Source organism: Aulonocara stuartgranti (assembly GCF_965226115.1).
Source record: "Aulonocara stuartgranti genome assembly, chromosome: 4".
Taxonomy (NCBI): domain Eukaryota; kingdom Metazoa; phylum Chordata; class Actinopteri; order Cichliformes; family Cichlidae; genus Aulonocara; species Aulonocara stuartgranti.
In genome coordinates, this window is record NC_138942.1 from 33,761,181 (window position 1) to 33,777,550 (window position 16,370).

At 44.5% G+C, this 16,370-nt stretch overlaps 1 protein-coding gene across 6 annotated transcripts in view; it reads left to right on the plus strand.

Moving 5' to 3' along the window:
• LOC309704702 (thyroid hormone receptor alpha) overlaps positions 1–16,370 on the plus strand; it is a 114,619-nt gene that overhangs the window by 42,750 nt on the left and 55,499 nt on the right. Inside the window, exon 4 of one of the 6 annotated variants that reach the window (XM_082530089.1) lies at positions 108–161. The exons of the other annotated variants lie outside the window; for them this stretch is intronic. The gene's annotated coding sequence lies outside the window, so the exon portion shown is untranslated. The remainder of the gene's footprint in view (positions 1–107; positions 162–16,370) is intronic. 6 annotated transcript variants of the gene reach the window in all.

Genomic DNA, 16,370 nt, shown 5'->3' on the forward strand with positions numbered 1-16,370 from the left:
TTTGTTTCACCCCCCACCCCTACCCCCTTTAGTTTTATATTTTTCATTTCTTATAGGTATCACTAACTGACATTTGAATGACATTTCTGCCTTATTAAATGATACAGAGTGGAGCCAGACAGAAGATTAGGGAGAGATGGAAGGAGCGCTATGCAGTAAAGGTCATTAAATGCTTCAATAAATCTTAACAAAGAAACATCACACTACTTTCTAGCCACACTGAGGTTTATTGCTTTAAACAATTGAAAGTTAAATATGACAAATTATCAGTGGCTGTGTCACATTTTGATGGTGCATATGGTGCCTTTAAGTGGTCCTTAACATTTAGCTTGATGGCTATAATAGAAACAAAGTCGACATTTAGGGCCATCTGCCTAAAAACTTGAGTAAAACGTCTTCTAGTATTTCGAAATCATGTGCTGTGAGATGATAAAATGTTCAAAATATAGATTTTTCTAGTATGACTCCAGGAAAGGATGGAAAACAGTGTTGCTCTGTCACTGAAATGTCTCGGTGTCCATCGTTATGAAATCTTGTTGAGACTTTTAGGGTTCCAGGACACTGTATCAATGACTTTGGGAAGCTCCTGACCTTTTCATTTGTCACTGAAATATCTCTGTAGCTGTTGGATCGGATGGTTTGGTATAAAATCTGGTACATTTATATTCTCTATGGTGAATTTTGACAAGTGTGATCTTTCATTTTGCACCAATGTCACGTTTAGCAGTCGAAAATCTGCCATTCCTGTCAGCTACAGTAATACTTTGTGCTTGTGCTAATAGTTAGCATGCTAACACATTACACTAAAGAGAATATAACCAGCATGTTGACATTGGCAGTTAGCTCAAGGCTCTGATGTGCCTAAACTGACAGAGCACCTAGGTCATGAACATGTTCTGAACAGATCTGTGAACAAAGCTCAACTGAGCTCTACGAGATTAATTTTAAGCTCAGTGAGATTCTCGTGTGTTTCACCTGTGAGAACATAGCCTCCACCTGCAGATGTAGTTTGCTATAGAGAAAGTTTACTACTTTTGTTTGGGTCCTGCTCAGAATAATAATTTAGTAGGACTGTGAATTTTTCATTTAGGAGGTCTCCATCCTTCACTCCTGAGAGATTCAAAGGTCGTGCGTTGCATCTGCTGTCTTTTCTTTGGTCTTTTTTTTTCCTCTTTCTTTCTTCAGTACAGCAAACGACAGCTTGAATGTACGACATCGAATGCAGGGTTTGTTTATAGCTGTGATCATGGAACTGATCGTGCTTAGCTTTAATCAGCGTAAATCACTTTTTGAGGATCGAGTCGATGTGTTCCACTAACATTAAAGCCAGCTAATATTCATCAGATTAGCCCACCTGTCCCATGTTCTTGTTCAATCTTGTCTTATTTTAAGATATGTTCGCAATACTTGACATGGGTTACATATGTCTTCCTTTTAAAAAAAAAAAAAAAAAAAACATGAAAAGAAAAAACAAAAAATGGCAATTTGCCGGTAAACAATTGCACCACCTAGTCTTCTAGTACATCAGAGGCTGTCCATGAACCTAAAATTAAGTCGGGCTAGCATTCATTAATTTATGCTGCATGAGTGACTGACTGGAGCTTTCAGGACTCGAAAGAGTCTAATGAGAGTGATGGAACAGTTTCGAGAACAAGAAACGGATGCAGGATAACAGAGCACACAATTATTCAAAGCTTGTTAAAAAAAATAAATAATTAAAGTCTCTAAGAGACTGAGGAGTTGAAACTTATCTCAACCATTTCGCTTAATAAGTGTGATAAGTGTGCAAATCAGGACATTTATGGTTGGGAGTTTAGACGAACGTGAATTATAGATTGAACTTTGGTGGTAGAGCTTTATAAATGGATAACGTGAGATGGTTTAACTTTGAAGTCCATCCAACCTTTTCTTACAGAACAATGGTGAGTACAAAATGTCACTGTGACATATACAGAGTTTCATTACTGAGAATATCTCCATAGTGTTAGACATTTGGTTGACTGCACAAAAGTTTTATGGTTGGAAGGAGGCAGACATTCTTTAATTCTTTACAAAAGCCTTGTTTAATTTTTAATTTCAAACATGCAGAGAGGGGTTACTGTACTGGATTAAATTCCTTGCAGAGCTTTCAGATGTTTCATTTGATCATGGTTAATGTCAAGGGTGTTGCATGTCTCTTTTATTTTTATTTATTTGTTATTAGATTGTTGTCTAACATGTTGTGGCTAAAACTATCCGGTTGTTCAGTGATGACGCGACGAATCCTACTTCCGGGCCTAAAGTAGTCTGCGTTTAATATGGCTTTTGTGTTGTTAACATGTTCAATGTTATGTATTTTCTTCTATTTGATCTCAAAAAGCTCCTAAAACAGTCAGTGATCCCTGTTGACCTCCCTCGGCTTTTATTACCGCTAATTATTTATTTAAGCTCAGTTTTTAAAACCTTAGGATGTAACTACAGCCCAGCCCATGCAGCAGTATATGAATGACTAACCTCGTATTGTGGATGGATTATCTCAGTTGTTCTCCTGGCTGAAGTTTGGTCCTTTTACAGCATCCTGCCATGCGATTACATTTGTTCCTGACCACCGAGAACACTCACATTAACTTTTATCGAGTGGAAAAAAAGTTAGCTTGTTTATATTATGCTAACATAGCTGTGTCGCTAGCGGTCACGTAGCACATCATTATATACCAGCTAGCCCAACTTCAGTAACCCTACAAACGTCACTGCTGTTTAGTTTTCTGTCTTCATTTATGCTGGAAGTGATAACAGAGCTGTACGTTTTAATTTGTTTCCAAAACCCCGCAGTCAGGACATGCTATATTGTATTTAGATAGAAGCTAGCGAGCTAACTCCCTGCTAACTTCTAACTCCGTTAAATATCATAAATTCCGTTTTCATGGATGCCTGGATGTTAAACTCAACTGTTACACCTGGTAGAGCAGAACGCTGATCATTTTATTAAAGATGAAAGACTTTAGACAGTTTTTCAACTCTCAGTAATGCCATAGTGATCGTTTCATATATGGACCTGCAGCGTTTAGGTCCAGACACGGCTAGTGACGTCAGACTGAACAACCGGATAGTCCCCACCAAGGTGCTGTGACGTAAAACTACATTTAATCTGAGAACTGGTAGTTGGAGGTCTGGACTAAGCAATGTTACATTGTGGCTTAGATTAAAAAAAACTTTACTAAGTCATAAGGCGACTGTTGAGATACAGCTGTAGAGATGATGCATAACATTGGTCCTGCATGTTGACTGTTGTCTGAAATGCACTGACACAATACAGATATTTATTGATGTGGCCACACGCTGATTCCTCTAAGTGTGAAGATGTAGTGCAGAGGATGAGTTTGAAGAGGAACAGGAATTACAAAGTCAGATTTCAGCTGCGGTTTAGGGAACGGGAAAGATGGAAAAAGAAGTTTGAGGGAGGACGGAAAGAGACAAAGATGAATTCTCAGCCTCACCTGAGAACCTTTGTCCCCTCCATTCAGCTCTTCCACAGGCAGACAGGGAGTCTGAGTCATGCTTATTATGCTCCATCATTGATAGTCTCCTCACGTCATGCAGTGATGTATAGAACGCAAAGCCAGCATTAGTCAGTCAGGTCAGTGGTTTGTTAGCGTGGCAAGCACAATAACTGAGCAGTTGTGTTTTTGTGTTGAGTTTAGGAAGCTTTGGCCATGTTGAACCAGTCAGAAGGCTTGGAAAAGCACACAAGTGTGTTAAATGGCCCAGCTGTTCTGTCACTGCAGAAAGGGCACATGGGGCAACGGAGGCTGGATGACATCCCATTATCTCGTCGTGTGTGTGTGTGTGTGTGTGTGTGTGTGCATGTGCGTGTGCGTGCGCAGATACAAGAGAGTGGAGCTTTGAATGAGTCATCCATGTGCTCTCTGAGACAATTGCTGCAATCATGCTCTCCCTCTCTGTGTGTGTGTGTGTGTGCGTGTGCGTGTGCGTGTGTGTGCGTGTGCGTGCGTGTGCGTGCGTGTGCGTGTGTGTGTGTGCGTGTGTGTGTGTGCGTGCGCAGATACAAGAGAGTGGAGCTTTGAATGAGTCATCCATGTGCTCTCTGAGACAATTGCTGCAATCATGCTCTCCCTCTCTGTGTGTGTGTGTGTGTGTGTGTGTGTGTGTGTGTGTGTGTGTGTGTGTGTGTGTGTGTGTGTGTGCCCACCAGAGAGAATGAAAACAGTCCGCCTGTGAAAAACCTTTTTAAGCACATGAAACATTTACAGTGGTTCGCTGTAGTCTTGTGTGTTTGTTTAGTTTGATGTTGTTCAATCTGAACAATTAACATGCAAACTTCATGCATGCAGACACATAGACGTGGTGAAGAGGACCTGCTGAAGTCCAAGCTGAGCATCAGAATGAGAAATAAAATGAAGATTTAAACGACTTTGAACGTGTCATCGTTGTTGGTGCCAGATAGGCTGGTCTGAGTCCTTCACAAACTGTCGATGTGTCAGAAAGAAACAAATATTCAGTGGGCTGCAGTTCTCTGGGTGCAAATGTCTTGTTGATGTCAGAGAAGAAAGGATTGACTTCTTCAAGCTGCTAGAAATGCAACAGTTTAATCAGGGTATGCAGAAGGATATGTGTTTGGAAAACACACCAAGCCTTGAAGCTGACAGGCTGCAGCAGCAGGAGACCATACCGGGTGCCACTCCTGTCGGCTAAGAACAGGAAACTGAGGCTCATAATGGCTCAGCAGACATTTGGATGGTAGGATGAACGACGTGAAAGCACAGATCAAACCGGCAGGTGGTGGCTGTAATGGTGTGGGCGCATAAGCTCAAATCATGTCAAACTAGTTTCTGCTGTTATATCATTGATAGGAAATTATTAATATTACTGTAGAAAACCTAAACTAACAGCTCACCAGTATGTACGGTCTTTGGTGAAGCCCTTAATCGGTAATTGCGCACATAGCACTTGATTACTTGTTGCTTTTATTTGCACTGTGTTAAACTCTTTGGATCCTGACCAGAACATTCACACAGAAACATTTTTTTTTTCCAGCATTTTTTTTCTCTTAAATTATTAATCCATAAAAATATAATGAAGAGGGCTTTGAGAATATTGAAGCCCATTCCAACGCTCAGAGAACAGGCGTGCAAGAGTTTGTGTTATTTATATCTCCTAAAATGTCAGCTCTGTGAAGTTGGCGGTTAAAGTTTGTCGAAGCTGGCCTGTACAGAACAAGTGTGTTAACAAGTTGATTTGTCTATGACCAGTAAGACCAGACTTGGTTACAGCTGCTGGTCAGATTTCAGGGAGGTCTCGGCAGCTTTTAGACTTTATAACAGGACGATGCCGAGGAAGGCGACCTCTGTCATGTTATGCCTTTTATACCTGCTGCCGTTATCATGGTTAATAACACTAAACCATGAGTGTTGTTGCTACTACTGCACATTGCACTTTGTTGATGATCAAATTATGCTGTTGTGTCTGGGCTGGTTTTTGTGTTGTTTCATGCGTGGACATACTGCAGATCAGTTTTCCTTTGGGAACAATAAAGTTGAAGTGCTTTGGAGCTTCTGCTCACAGCAGCTACATAAAAGTGTCATGAACTGGCTGTGTGGAGGCAGATGAGGACCCAATCGCAAACTCACAGAGGCAGGAATGAACTCAAAATTCACAGCTTTATTGCTGGAGAGCAGAACCATACAAATTAAACCGGGAAACTATAACGTAACACACAGAGAAACACACGGCCATGGATGAGGGAGAACGCGACACCGAACTGAGGGAGACGCAGACATAAATACACAGAGGGTTAATGAGGGAAGTGGGAACACACGGGGAACACAGGTGACACCGATAATCATAACAAGACACGGCAGGAGTAAATGCAACACTGACGGGAGACTGTCAAAGTCTCCCAACAGCCCAACAGCCCAAACCCGAGAACCAAAAGACAAGAAAAAAAAGGAACAACCCACCCAGGGCGGGAGGCGGCGGACCAGGACGGAGGGAACGAAACCAAACAAAAGGCAAGGAGCATGAGACCAAAACAGAGTCCACAAATACAAAAAAATGGATCAAAACATGGAAGCACTGCCCAAAGAGGTCAGAAGGTTAACCCGGGGGGCGACAGCACAAAAGTTCACAGTTCAGCTGTTCCGGGGGCCGGCCACGTAAAAAGTGGCAGTGGCGGCAGAACAGATCCGGAGGCCGGCCGCGTGGAAGACGGCAGTGGCTACAGAGCGGGTCCGGAGGCCGGCCGCGTGGAAGGCGGCGGCTCCCAAGCGTCGGGCGTACTGGTCGAGGCTTGGTGGGCACAGGACGAGGCAGGACGAGACGAGGCAGGACCAGACGGTGGCGTGGCAGCAACAGGCAACGGAGCTGGAACAGATGCGGGGGCCGGACCAGGCGAAGCCGAAGCGGTGGCCGGACGAGGCGAAGCAGAGGCCGACCGCTGGACCAGGCGACGTTGAAGGCAAAGCAGAGGCCGGACCGGCGTGGGTGCAGCTGATGCAGAGGCCGGACCGGGCGAAAGCGACCTGGACCCTCCAGCGGAGACGAGGAGGTGCTGGCCGGGCTGACCAGAGCCGCTAGCGGAGATGAGGAGGTGCGGGAGGGGTTCCCCTGAACCCCCAGCGGGAACAGATGCAGAGCCAGCAGGTGCAGAGACTTCTGGCTGAGGGGACGCTAACTGTAGCTGCACAGGGCACGCAGTCGGCTTGGGATGCAACGGCTGGGGCTGTGGAGGGCAAACAGTCTGTCCAAAGTTTGTCAGCATCATGCAGTCCTCAGCTGGCGGAGAAAGCTCACAAAGGCTTCCAGCTGAGGTTGGCAGTGTCTGAATGGGTTGCTGAGCTATGAACTGGGCTGGTGACTGAGCTAACAACTGAACTAGAGACGGAGCTGGTGGCAAAATGGGGAACTGGGCTAATAACTGAGCTAATGACTGTGCTATGGACAGAAGTGCAAGTTGTAGTTGTGGTTGTAGTGATGGTGGAACAGCAGGTAGTTGAACTTGTGATTGAGCAGGTGACTGACTCTTGGCTGCTCTCCTCCGGGGAACAGGAACGGGTGCTGGGCCTGGCCGAACACCAGCCATCCCCACCCGAGGAACTGAGACGGGTGCAGCAGCCAGCAGGGTCACAGTTGACCTCACCCGGGGAACTGGAACAGGCGCAGGCAATGGCTGGGTGTCCATCAACCCCACCCGAGGAGCAGGTATGGGTGCCGGGATGAATGGAACCTCTGCCAGGCTGAAGACAGAAGCAGGGACCTGCTGGACCTCAGCCACCCTCACCCGAGGAACTGATACGGGTGCGAGGGAAAGCTGGGCCCGCGCTGCCCTGGGTACAGGAACTGGAGGCAGAGTTAAACTGACATGACCGGGGAACAGAAAAGTTAACCTGTGCAACCAGCTCTGCAGTGCTCAAACTAAAATCTTTTGCCAGTCTGTGTATAGCAGATGAAACCTTGCGGCTCTTAACCTTAGCAGGCATTGAATACACAGTTTCAAGGAGTCCACGAGGAAAAACAGAAACGGTCTCCTGCTTAGCAGGCACGAGAGAAGGTGAGGTTACACAGGTAGAGTCCGAGTTAGCACTTTCAAGTTGTGGTACAGAAAAAACCACAGCCTGAGAAACTGACGGAGCAACACTGGGAGTCACAGATACAAGAGCTGGTTCAAAGATTAAACTGTTCATAGCAGAGGAATGGCTACTAGTCTCTGTGTCACCTGGCTCAGGCAGAATGCTAGGAGTAGACCTTAAATTTGCTTGCTCAGCAACACAGGTCTCATTCTCAGTAACTCTTTGAGGAGCTGAGAAAGCAATGGCTGGTTGAGGAATATCAGACACATCTAAAGACAAAACAGGCTGGAACATGAGACAGTCACTAGAAGGAGCATCACCTAGAGAACACTCAGTCTCAGATGGTTTGTGCTCCTCAGCCTGCACTGTCACATCTAGAGCTAATGATGGTGGTGGTGTGTGGCTGAGCTCAGACTGGGAAACCTCAGAATGTACAGGCTGATTAAAGCAGTTCTGCGAGGCTACCATGCTGGTAGCAGTATGTAGGTGAGTCTGGTGTGGAATAACAGTCTAACTCTACAGGTGAAGCATTCATATTAGTTAACTCGGGGAGATCACTGCGAGCATTACAAGAATCTGAGGGCTCAAAAACACAAAGATTACTAGCGAGAGCAACTGGTGAATAATCTGACACGGAGGTGCCTCGCTGTATAGTGTCTCTAGAGTCCAAACACAAAGTGGCAGAATTGTCTGAGTTAGGCAACACAATATCCACGGAGGGCCAAACAGTGCTACTCACGGTGGTGGATAAGTCATGAAGTCCGTGTTCAGAACGTTTGGGCTGAGTGTGTGACGCTGAGCTGTACTGGCACGACGGCGGCGTGAACGCCGTTTACGTCGAGAAGGGGGAGGAGATGAACCAATATATATTGATGACATATATTTAGATTTGAAGGCTGCTGTAAGATGAGGCAAAGGAAGGGGACTGTAATTAAATAAAAGATCAGTGATTACTGCAGGGCTCAATGAAATTTGTCTCTAGTGACTGCTTTGGAAACTTTTTAGTTGGATACTAAGCTGATTTGAAAATATTACGTCGGTTAAATGCTGATGGTGTTTGCATGTATTAGGTTTAGTTTTGCTCTATTTAGATAAAGCAGCTGTCTGTTCTTGTAAATTAAGAGGAAGAAGAAGTATTGTAATTATAAAGTCTTCGTTGCTTCTGTTTCAGTTAAGTCTCATATCAGAAATGTAAGTCTTTTGAGAAATAGTCCCCGTCAAATGGGATGAGCCTTAATGGTAGCACTGCTGGTATAGTCTGTTGCTCTACTGCGTTGTTTTGCCATGTTATATATTTAATGTTAATACTTACCGTTCACCCGCATTAACAGTAGTTTTGCTCGTTAGCTTGCATTCCGCTAAATAGATTCGTTAAGTCAGCTGACAAAGTCGAGAGCTGTAGAAACTAGAAGCTGCTAGCGATTTACCTCCACTTTAAATGAATTAAATGTCATTATAATTCCATGCCCTGCTTCTTGTTCCTGCTGGGTCAGCAGGGCTGAGCATCAGGAGCTGATTGTTCCTACGTGTTTTGAGCAGCGGGGGCAATTATGCGGCTGCAGCAGGGCCGCAGCTTGTGAAAGAATAGCACCAACGGTTGACGGAGGGACGAGGGAGAGTGCAGTCATTCTGACACATCCACAGAAACATGGAGGAGAGGCGAAAGGAAGGTCAGCCGTGGCAGACCTACATTGTTGGCGGCCCTCACACACTGGCTCATCATTAGAGAGGTACACAAAGGAGCAGAGGTGGAGGGGCTGCAGGGATGTGGAGAAAGCTGGACAGCTTTGATGTCAAAAGGCTGGTGTGTTTGTGTGTGTGGAACAAATGTATCTGCTGTGAATAAAATATGGGCTTGCAAGTCTTTGTAATCTGTTTTTGTGTACATGTTACACAGCGTCCCAGCTTTTTTTTTTTTTTTTTTAAACCTACAAATAAAAAAAAATGACTGCAATAATTTATTATTGTTTAATCTGTTTATATTTGTTTAGTTTTTTGTGTTTAGCAGTTTGTCTCAAACTGTAAAAAAAAAATCAGGTTCTCACTAAACAACAAAACATTAAATGTTTTGTTATCTGTCAGCATTAAGGTAAAATACACGAAGATTACAAATCCTCACATTCTCAGGTTTTAGTATTTAATGTAATCAGTATCTGTTAATCAGTTGATAAGCTGAACTTTATGGCTTTTAAATTTGGACACACAAAAGATCACACGCGAGCTAGAATTTGGTTACTGTAGCTTCCAAATTCAAGGTGTTATTTGTTTTCAGACACAACTATAGCTCAGGGACTTCTAAATCATCATGCTGTGTAAAATCAGAGTGTACATGTTATCCTGTTAAGATGCTACTTGAGAAAAATGTCTTTGAACTCTTGTTTCTTTTTGCTTTTTTTAATCTATTTTCCCTCTGACTACGGAATAATTACTGAGAAGTGCATGGTACTCTTTAGACTGGTACTTTTCTACTCTATTTGACCAATGAAGGAACTTTCTTACTACAAGACTGACAAACACATTCATACAACATGCAGACTCGAGGAATCGGGGATCACACCGCCAGCCTTCTGAGCCACAGCCTTTCCTATTAGGAATTTTATCTTGATTGATAAGAACTAGTAACTATTACAAGTCCTTTGCAGACAGAGTACTTTGGAAAAGTCTTCAGCTACTCTTGTTGAAGATCTTTCAAAGATTTTCTTTGGACAAAGGCTACCTGACTATTTTGATAGGAATGATACTTAACACTGGTTCATCCCTTGAGTTGGGCACGTTTTTATGCTTGACTGAGTCAGTGATATCTACACAGAACTGACAATTTGGTAAATAACCAATTAATTTATAATAAGTGAAAAAGAAACAGTACATCATGTGAAGCGGGCTAACCAGGCTAAATGTCACGGCTAAAGTAGTTTTCACTTATGGGATTTTCCGTACAGAAAAGGACAGAAAATTAATTGTCCTTTCAGATGGAATGGTACAAAAGGAAGGCTTTGTGGCTGTGCTACATTAAACGAGCCGTTCTATTTCATATATCCAAAAGCAATGCAATGAAATTCCATTTTATGATTTTCAAAATGAAAGTAGCTCCTCAGTTGTTCAGGCATCATCTGACGCCCACACAGCTACTTTAAAATGCAAGTAAACAGATGAGGGGAAAAATGGGGGGTGATGCCCACTCAAGTGCACGCACAGATGCAAATTAAAAGGATAGGCATGCATACTGACTCGGTGCATACAGAGACAGTTACCTAAATTCACCCACACATACACACTCTTCCAACAGCCCGTAATTGCATTCGCTGGCAGAGAAAACAGCAGCTGTACATAGTCAAAGAGAGCGGAGGAAACAATGAACACACAGAGCAGATGACTGCTGTAAGTAAAAGAATGAAAGTGGAGCAAGCGAGGAATGGAGGAGGGCACGGCGCTGAAATGAACAACGGTGGAAACAAACAGGGTTTGAGTTTGAGAAAGTCGAGGCAGAAATTAGCATGCCGGGATTACAATTTGAAAAACATTTTCTACATATTCACGTTTATTTGTAATCAAACCATTACCTAAAAAGATAAGATAAGATAACCTTTATTAGTCCCACACGTGGGAAATTTGTTTTGTCACAGCAGGAAGTGGACAGTGCAAAAGTTATGACGCAAAAATTAGAATACAATAAGAATAAATACAGTACACAACTGTACAGAATAGAATAAAATACTATATACAGTAGAATACAATAAAATAAATATACAATAAGATAAAAATAGAATACAAATACAAATACTATATACAACTGAGTAAAAATACAACGATGACAGAAAGGATTATTGCACTTAGTATTATTGCATATGTATGGATGTGTGTGCTTGATCAGTTAAAGTCTTTATTATGGAGTCTGACAGCAGTGGGGAGGAAAGACCTGCGAAATCTCTCCGTCCCACACCGTGGGTGCCGCAGTCTCCCACTGAAGGAGCTGCTCAGTGCTGTCACAGTCTGCTGCATGGGGTGGGAGATGTTGTCCAACAGGGATGACAGCTTAGCCGCCGTTCTCCTGTCACTCACCACCTCCACTGGGTCCAGAGGGCATCCTAGAACAGAGCTGGCCCTTCGGATCACCCTGTTCAGTCTCTTCCTGTCCCCAGCAGAGATGCTGCCGCCCCAGCAGACCACACCATAAAAGATAGCAGAAGCCACAACAGAGTCATAGAAGGTCTTCAGGAGTGGGCCCTCCGCAGCAGGTACAGCCTGCTCTGCCCTTTCCTGTAGAGGGCGTCTGAGTTATGAGTCCAGTCCAGTCTATTGTTCAGATGAACACCAAGGTATCTGTAGCTGTCCACAGCCTCAATGTCCATACCTTGGATGTTCAGTGGTTGCAGTGGAGAATGCTTGTGCCTGCGGAAGTCTACCACCAGTTCCTTGGTTTTACTGGCGTTGATCTGGAGGTAGTTCAGCTGGCACCAGTCCACAAAGTCTTGGGTCAGACCTCTGTACTCCTTGTCGTCCCCATCAGTGATGAGGCCGACTATTGCAGAGTCATCAGAGAACTTCTGCAGGAAGCACTGGGTGGAATTGTGGGAGAAGTCTGCAGTGTAGATGGTGAAGAGGAACGGAGCCAGAACCGTTCCCTGTGGGGCCCCCGTACTGCAGACGACCCTGTCCGACACACAGCCCTGAGTCCTCACATACTGTGGTCGGTCGGTGAGGTAGTCCAGGATCCAGGTAGTGAGGTGATGGTCCACTCCAGAGTTCACCAGCTTGTCCTTTAGAACCGAGGGAAGAATGGTGTTGAAGGCACTGGAGAAATCAAAGAACATGATTCTCACAGTGCTTCCAGCGGTCTCCAGGTGAGCGAGGGAACGATGTAGGAGGTGAATGACGGCATCATCCGCTCCAGTGCCAGGCTGGTAGGCAAACTGAAGTGGGTCCAGTAATGAGCTTATTAGGCGCCGAAGCTGAGCCAGGACCAACCGCTCCAGGGTCTTCATCAGGTGGGATGTCAGAGCCACCGGCCTGTAGCTGTTGAGGTCCTTGGGGCGTGAAGTCTTTGGCACTGGTACAACACAGGAGGTTTTCCAGAGCTGTGGGACTCTTCCCAACCTCAGGCTCAGGTTGAAGAGGTGCTCCATCACCCCACACAGTTGGTCCGTGCAGGACCTGACGACCCTCGAGCTGATGCCATCTGGACCCGCTGCCTTCTTGCCATTAATCCTCCTCAGTTCCCTCCTAACCTGGGTGGTTGAGAGAGACAGGCTGGAGCCTTGTGTTGAGTGTGTATTGGATGCTGCAGTTGGGGGTGGGGGGGAGTGAGCAGGGTGAATAGAGGAGGTGTGAAGTGTCTGAGGTGGAACAGCAGCAGTGGGGGTGGGTGAGTCTGCAGCCGATGTTGCAGACTGCCTCATGGCTGAATCAAATCTGTTGAAGAAATGATTCAGTTCATTTGCCCACCTCACATCCCTCCCAGGCAGAGAGTTCTGCTGTTTGTGGCCCGAGATGGTTCTGAGGCCTCTCCAGACTTCACCAACGTTGTTTTGTTGAAGCTGGTTCTCCATCTTCTGCCTGTAGCTCTCCTTCCCATTCCTTATCAGTCCCCTCAGCTCTCTCTGCACCCTTTTCAACTCCTCTTTGTCTCTGGATTTGAAGGCCCTCCTCTTCTGCTTGAGGACGGTTTTAATTTCTGGGGTAATCCAAGGTTTGTTGTTGGAGAAACACCGTACAGTCCTGGTAGGTACAGTGTTATCCACACAGAAGTTTATATAGTCAGTAATGCATGTAGTAAGGCTGTCGATGTCCTCTCCGTGGTCATCACAAATCACCTCCCACACAGTCGACTCAAAACAGTCCTTAAGAGCCTCCTCGCTCTCCTCTGACCATCTCTGTACTGTGCGGGTGGCTGGTGGCTCCCTGCGCACTAAGGGCTCATACACAGGGACAAGGTGCACCAGGTTGTGATCAGATCTGCCCAGGGGAGGGAGAGGTGATGAACTGTATGCCTCTTCTGCATTGGCATACAGTAAGTCCAGTGTTTTATTGACTCTGGTTGAGCAGGTCACATACTGGGTGAAGGTGGGCAGTGTGGAGTCCAGTGAGGCATGATTGAAGTCCCCTGATATTATGAGAAGGGCTCTCGGTGATTGTGTTTGCAGTCAGCTGACCACAGAGTGGAGAGAGTCACAGGCTGCATCCGCGTTGGCCGAGGGGGGGACATACGCTGTTATTGCGATAACATGCGAGAACTCCCGGGGCAGGTAGTACGGACGCATGCTAACGGCTAACAGCTCAATGTCTCTGCTGCAGAGTTGCTCTTTTACAGTGATGTGCCCAGGGTTACACCATCTGTCGTTCACAAAAACTGCCAGTCCCCCTCCTTTCCTCTTACCGCTGTCTCTGGTCCTGTCCGCTCGCAGCAGCTGGAATCCCGGTAGTGACACGCTTGTGTCCGGAGTTAGCGATGTTAGCCACGACTCCGTTAGCATCATGATGCTACATTGCCGGTACTCCCTCTGTGACCAGGTTAGCGACATGAGCTCATCCATCTTATTGGGCAAAGATCTTACGTTTCCAATAATTACAGAAGGAAGAGATGGTCGATAACGTCTCCTTCTCGGGCGACGGCGCTCCTTCCCAGCACGACACCCCCGTCTTTTCCTCCTCAGTTCGCTGGGAATATCGGGTCTGTCCGCCGGCAGTACCGCTGCAGGACGCAGCGCTAACAGCTGATCCTTACTGTAAACAAAGGATCTCTGCTCTGGGTCCCCAGACACGGGTGAAAAAAGTAGAAATAAACTGAGAAAAACGACCAGGACTAGCACAAAACGGTAGAACATGGTTGCAGAGTCTAATTACTAATACGTTAGTTATAAAAAAAATTACGAGAAAAAAAGATAAGAAAGAAAGAAACTCAGAATGAGCAGAGCTGCTGTAACAGGCTGCCGCACACGGGGGGCGCCGGAAGTAATTACCTAAAAAGTCTTTAGGTAAAGGTAGCTTTAAATGTGCAGAGGGCTCTAAAGCATTTAATGGAAAGGTAAATGTCGAAGCGACTGATAATTCCATGTGGTTTGGTGGAAGGAAATGAAAAGGGTAACAGACATGATAATGCTGAGATGATACTTTGGTGTGATCTTCTTTGTCTGGGCTGGTTTTCAGCAAATCTTAGAACAAGGTTCACATATACAATACTGTGAAAAAGTCTCAAGGCACTGCTTTCTTTTTGACATTTGTTTAGGAAAATGGGAAATGGGTACATTCTTGAAATAAGCAAACAAATGAAAATACACTATAGAAGCTCACAAGCTCAGAAGTCAATGTTTGGTATGATGACCTTTATTCTTCACTCAGTCTGAACCTTCTTAGGCGAGCTTTCTGCTTTTTCCTTTAAATATTATTCAGGAATATTTCTCCAGACTTCCTGAAGGACACATTCCAAAGCTCCTCTTTGGATGTTGGCTGTCTTTTATTACTTTCTCTGTTAAAATGGTCCAACACTGCTTTAATAATGTTGAGGTCAGGGCTCCGGGGAGGCCGAGTCCATGACTATGAATCCTGTTCTATTGTGTGTTTTTCTATCCAGGAATGTTTTTACTGCACTGGCTGTGTGTTTGGGATGAACAAATGAGACCTCAGAGAAATCAGACACTTTCCTGATGATGGTTCAAACTCTAACAGCATTTATGTGTTTTAATTTCCATCAATTTTGACCTGATCGCCCACACTGCTGACTGAACTGTAGGAGCAGGCAACATATCGAACGTATTTGATGTATCACAGGTTATTCCATGTGCGTTGGTTAAAATGGCTTTATTGTAACCATCGAGCATGTTGCCATGAAAATATTAAGCACTTTTTTTTTTCTTTTAATGTCATTAACCCCCGTCCTACCCGGCACACTGCGCTGAGCATGCGTGTTTATGTCCTGCCAGATAGGGACAAAGCGAGGGAATGAGACTCGCTCGTCATTTGGACTTCAGGAGGAGGATGTCAAACAAAATGCGAAAATTTGCAAAGCATGCAGTAAAACTGTTGCCACTAAAGGTGAATTTATTCCACCAGCTGAAAAGTCTTTCACTATAAAATTAAGACTGTTCTTGGTCAGTCGCTTTTTATAGTCACTGTCTAGACTTTTGTTTCTGTAATTTGACGTCATCAAAAATTTTATTTAACAGTTTTCTTATGTTAGAAGCACAAAAGACACCCTTTTAATTTCAGTTGTTTTGTTTGTCTCATGAAGTCTTGCTTGATGTACTTTTTTGTTGCTGTGATCTTTTGTTGTGTTGATCACAGAAAGACACTGTGAAAAACCTCGGTGGAAACTGATGGTTAAAGAATGGTTAAAAATAAAACATTTCAATTCATTCTGATTTTTTATTTTCACTAGAAAAAATCACTGAATGGTTGATTTGAATGAGTAAACCAGTGCAATTCTAGGCACGATATGACTGAAATAACATTGTTTTTGGAGTTTATTTAAACATATCGTGATATATATCGTGTATCGCGATATTGTAACAAAGTGCCTAAAGATACAATTTAATGTGTTACTTGCTCATTTTTCTGCAACAGTGGAACATCATTTGTGTTCGGTACCTTTTTCATGGTTGCATGACTCATGAACCAGAGTTAAGTGGTTTAACCAAAAAAAAAAAGGTCAGGTACAAGAAGTAGACTGACTTACAGTGAAAAAATTATCTTATTTATCTAATAGGTGACTTCAGTGCTGCCTGAGCCCTCAAATAGTAAGAGATCCATAATCAGTGGTTCTGACCACAGCGTCACCACATGGTTCATTCTTCAGATACTTCCTTGAAGTGC